The sequence below is a fragment of the Cryptomeria japonica genome, chromosome 5, assembly GCF_030272615.1.
Source record: "Cryptomeria japonica chromosome 5, Sugi_1.0, whole genome shotgun sequence".
Lineage (NCBI taxonomy): Eukaryota > Viridiplantae > Streptophyta > Pinopsida > Cupressales > Cupressaceae > Cryptomeria > Cryptomeria japonica.
The window spans coordinates 161957351-161963269 of NC_081409.1; the positions used below are offsets into that span (position 1 = coordinate 161957351).

A 5919-nucleotide genomic window follows, 5' to 3' on the forward strand; every position below is an offset into this window, starting at 1 on the left:
TTTACAACAATAGTTTCCTATAAGAATTATAAACATGGTGTTGAAGAAAAGATGTTTATATTTAGGGATTGTGTCATGTAATTTGTTGTCTATGTTAATAGTAGTTTTGGTACAATCAAGCTCATTCTATAGATAGGAATATATAAACAAATCTATCTATGTATCATAAGAAACAAGAAAATTAATATAACACAAATTTAATAAGTTTGATACACTACAAATAATATTTCAATAATATGATAATATTATAATTAACTGAAAATATTATAATTTAACAAGTCATTAGTACACCAAATATAAAGATTCATGCTAGCCTTGTCAATTGATCTTTCAAATAATGCATAGATATTGAATGCCTCATTAGATCTTAAGCATCGTAATTGCCTACATATATCATAGTAATATTTGATAGCTACAATGGCCAAACATGGTACCAAATAGACCCAAAACTATACCAATACAACCTATAACAAGGGAAAACTTAAAAAAAAACCACTCTCCATGGTATTTTAATGTGGATACGAATATATTATTCCCATTTGCGGCTCGTTTATTTGACATAGCTAGTTATAACAGGTAGATGATAAAAGCAGAGCATATTGATCTCTAAGCAGGAGAAGCATACCTGGCCTTGTAATCACTCCAAAGCTGATCAACAGATTTACCAGTGAGGTCATTAAAGAATCCCACGTTCCATCCAGAAGCCAATTTAGCGTTGAGCTTGGCAACAAATCCAGAGCTAACACTATCACAATACTGCAAGAAATAGGCAGTAACATCATAACACTGGTCCCATTTGTCTCCACCACCGGGCTTCACCCATTGAGGAGAAGCCAGAGCGGCAGTGAGGCGAACATAGTCTGCAACGCCCTCAATGAGTCCACTCGGAGCATTGCCTTGCCCGTTCCACTGCCACACGTGCGTCATTTCTTGGTACAAAACTCCTCGAATTGCCGTCTTGAGGTCGCCTTGGAAGTTCCCACATAATCTGCACTCAGGTGAATTTGGTCTCCACTTGTATACGCAATGCCGTCCATGCTTTCGACGATGAGAGTAACCTTGTCCGCATTCTTCCTATCTGCAGCCGATTGCTGTTGGAAAGTGTCCCAGATGAATTTAGTGGAAGAGTTCATAATTTCAAGGGCTCCACTCTGGCCGATCTCTTGATCAAATCTGTTGCCACCGGTGGTTCCCTGGGCATTATTAGAGAATTCAAAATCCACAGCTTCAGTAGGTTGGCCCAGTAATATCGCCGCCAGGGCTATCAACCCCAGCACTACAACAGAGTGACTGCCCATTCTCACGCCAAGATTTTCTTCCACAACCACAAGTTATCAGAAGGCAGCTTATTGTTGTTATCGAAAATAGGAGGAAGTGGCGTGGATTATATAGAGCTTTTTGGATTATACCGTGAGATTATAGAGTGAGACATAGAGATAGAAAGGGGGCAACAATAAGAGAGGGGGAGATAGAAAGATAAATATATAGGAAGCGATATGTGAAGAGGTAGAGAGTGATAGAGAGGGAGAGAGTAGGAGAGATGAAGGAAGAAGAGTATAAGAACTAGAGATAGAGATAGAGATAGAGATAGAGATGGAGAGGGAGAGGGAGAGGATGAAATAGGGATTATGTGTCTATGTGAGTGAGAGAGATATAGAGATAGAGATAAGGAGGGAGAAATATGGAATGTGTGTGAGTGAAAGAGATAGAGAGATATATATAGCGAGAGGAAAATATATTTAAATAGATGAAGTGAGGGATAGAGGGAGAAAGAGGATACAAAGGTAGATATATATAAAAAGAGGGAGTGAGAGGGAGAGAGGGAGAGATACATAGATAGATACAATGGGAAGGATAGAGGGGGAAAAGAGAGATGTGGGAATCTTTGAGGTAAAGAGATATACATAGCCTCGAGACAATCTAAATGAAGATAATAATCAAATGACATGTTACCCTTAGCATAACTCTCCAAGGACACAACTATCCATAAATTATTGACATGAAATGAATAATCAATAGTTAGTTGCTTTCTCATTCTCTCTTGTTCTAAACATTTAATTTAGGTTTTAAGTTGGAATTAATTTTATTATATATATTAAAATAAATTTTAAATATTTAATTACTCTAAAAAATAAAATTTTAATAAGATGAAAATAAAAATTAGATTAATTCTAATATATTTTAATTATTATTTTTAATTCCATTAGAAAACAAAAATAATCAAAATTTAACTTAATAAATGAATAATCTTGAAAAAAGAAGTAGAAGAATTAAAATAATTTTTTTTCTTAAAAGAAAGAATATCTAATAAAAGAAGGTAACATTAAAAATATTCTCATCAAAGAAAATAGAAAATAGTAATAAAATAAATATTTTAATTTAAAATATGTTTATTCTACAATAACTAACAAATATTTTAATTTAAAATATGATTATTCTGTAATAATTAACAAATATTTTAATTTAAAATATGATTACTCTACAATAACTAACATTTTGATAAGACAAATAATTATAAATTAAATTAATTTTCATAATTTCTAATTATAATTTGTAATTTCACAAAAGACATAAATAATTAAAATAGATTTTACACTTGATAAAAATAAATCAATAAAAGAGAAAATGAATATAAGATAATTAGTTTTTTTAATATTTTTTTCTTTGTAAAAACTTAAAAATATATATTTATTTTAATACTTATTCTTTTTGGAAACTTAGAAAACAGGATAGAATATCTTAATTAAAGAAATAATATTGAAAAAAATATTCTTATTACTTTGTTTCCTTAATGAAAATTCTTTCTTCTAATTAATAATATTTAAATATATATATATATTTTTTATCATAAAAGATTTATTTTTAAAAATTAATATAAATTTAAATATACAGTTGAGATTAATTATATAGTCTTGCATCCTTCTCAATTTTGAATTGTTGATTTCACAAAGTTAGTGGTTTACTTCATATAGGGAATGCCTTTGGCATAATTATAATAACTAGCAATTGCACCTTAGTGTGCAATGGGTATGCCGAAGAGATGTGCAAGGTCAATTAGGGAAAAATTTGGCCTATTTTTTGCTTAAATTTGTGTAGTACATGAGATCAATTGGTAGGCCAAATTTAGAAAATAATGTTGCTTATGCAACAAAGGTCTCAATGGAGAAGTGATAGTTTCAAATCCACTTTAGCATCCTCTTACAAGGATCCAATTATTACTGAAACAAAACTTTTCAATTAGGATGATAATCAAGTTCCATAACCAACAGGATCATGTTATGTTTGGAATCAAGTGAAAGGGAGAGAGAGGTAGTGGGATGAAAAGAAAGAGAAAAAGAAAAGGGCTAAAGAGATAAATATAGAGATATAAATAGAAATGGAAATGAAATGAATATGAATATGAAGAAAGAGGAGAGAAAGATGAATAAAAGGAGAGAGATATAGAGTAAAAAAGAGAGAAGCCATTAAAGAATCCCACATTCCATCCAAAAGCCAATTTGGCGTTGAGCTTGGCAACAAATCCAGATCTACACCTATCCCAATACTGTAAGAAATAGGCAGTAGCATCATAACCCCGGTCCCATCTATCTCCACCACCGCGCTTGACCCAACGAGAAGGAGCCAACCAAGCAGTCAGGCGCACATAGTTTGCAACGCCCTCAACAAGGCCACCAGAAGCATTGCCTTCGAAGTCCCACTGCCACACGTGCGTCATTTCATGGTACAAAATTCCTCGAATTTTTTATACATAATAAAAATCTTTCTTTATTTTGTTATGATTATATTTTGGGAAAAAAATATGTGGTGAGAAGTTTTTTATAATGTAGAATATACAGTCTACATTCAAATTTTTATTTTTATTTTTAAAGTCAATTTATGAAAAATGTTATTATTAAATGATTATAACATCTAATTTGTACATTTTAATGCATTAGTTACTCTAAATTTAAACTACATTACTCTTGCATTTTAATCGTATACTATTTTATTTTCTCATGGTTTATCTCTCTTATGACTAAGTTATTCTAGTAGTTCAAATTTGTTAGAAAAAAATGCATCCAATTAGCAAATCTTAGACATCAAAATTTTGAAGTTTCCACTTTTGAAGTTATCTTACTAGGAATATGTGTTTTATCAAAACTTTTACACAAAAAGGTTCTATTTTTATGCGTATAACTTATATTAAGGACACAATCCTAGGAATGTTAATCATGAAGTGAATCCATCAAACATCTACATTTAATTACACCACTTTGTCTTATTTATAAATCTATCTCAATTTCATTAGTTTTAGCATTCTCTATTCCGCATGAATTAAATCTTTTTAGCATTCTCTATTCCGCATGAATTAAATCTTCTTGTGTAAACTATACAGGTTGATTCCTATGATGTAAGTGACTAGTATTATTTATATCTAAAGTAACACATTAAATGTATTTTTCAAGATAACATATTTCTCATATATAGAAGACCAAAAATAGACAAATGGGTTTTATAGTTTACGAACATGAAAATTATTAGTGGACATACATGTTACAAGTATAAGTGTCATAAGACCAAATTGTATGTGTGATTTATTCATAGGGTATAAAAAGTTAGGATCACTTCTATAACAGATTTATTATCATTTTATCTCATCTTAGTTTCTAATTTTATCAACAAATTCTCAATATAACAAATGAATCAAAGTCAACATCACATTCTAAATTAGAAAGGAAAAATATTTTTTAATTATTATATACTCTCAACCTGAATTACTTCAAGTTTCTTTATACATTAATAAACCCGAACTCATTCATAATCTAAAATTAATCTAAGTTTTTATCCCATGTTTTTATATTGTAGACTACTCGTTATATTTCTTAGGAGTTTTCTTATTTTTGGGAGGAATTCCAACTTTCATGCCAATTCTTCATATGTAGACACTTAGATTTCACCACTCTAATGTTGATATTAATTTAACTTATCTCATTGAGTTATTAATTTTATCATGCTAGCTATAGAATCATCATATTGTTTTATTAACTTATCCCATTTAGACTTTTTAATAACACACTATTTTTTACTAATTGATTAATCATTACAACTTAATTAATTTGTTAATTAATCTATGCAAATTTTTCATTAATATAAATAAATAAGTTTAGTTTTTCCATTTCATTTTATATAAAATTAGCTGACTTGAAATAATGAATACTATTTAATTAATTAATTGGACTAGTTGACTAACTAATAAAGAGAGTTAAAGAAATCACTTAATTAATCAATTGATTACTTTAATTATCAATCAAATTAAATAACCTTAAATAATCTCTAAACTTAAATTTCATCACATTAATCTTTGACTATTTATTCCATCATTAAAAATCCTATAAACCGACTCTTCCTCAATCTGAAAATGAGAAATCATAACTTACTTAAAAACTTTGTCAAATATCATCCTTACTCTGAGGTCATGTTAATCCAACAAAGAAATCTGACTAGAGTTTTGAATAAATAGCGCTTGATGCAAGGTCATGTGAATCCAACAAAGAAATGAGACAATTAGAGTTTTGATTGGAAATTGCTTGTTCTTTGATTGGCACAACACTCGCAATGGAACGATTCAATTTAGATTACTGAGATAGTGAGTGAACGAGGAAGACGAAATTTCGTGTTATATAGAGAGGAAAAGAACTATCTGAACAAGTTATTTTAAGGAGGCGTGAGGATGTGGATAGCTGGAAATGTAAGAGTGGTCAACATTCAACACTCAAATTCAGGTTGTGGAGCCCCTAGAAAGAAAAACTTTCCATTTACTCCCAAGTCAAAGTCCATTGTTCTCGAAGAATTGTTGGGGAGAAATATGGGGTGCTGAATCGAAACCAAACCCACATTGAATGGGCTCTTTAGGGTCGGTGTTTCACGGAGTAATTCAAA

General features: G+C 30.3%; 1 non-coding gene across 1 annotated transcript; it reads right to left on the reverse strand.

Moving 5' to 3' along the window:
• Positions 1–322: 322 nt before the first annotated feature.
• On the reverse strand, positions 323–1386 carry LOC131072710 (uncharacterized). The gene has a single exon (XR_009372558.1). It is a non-coding gene; the product is annotated as an uncharacterized LOC131072710 (transcript).
• Positions 1387–5919: the final 4533 nt, after the last annotated feature.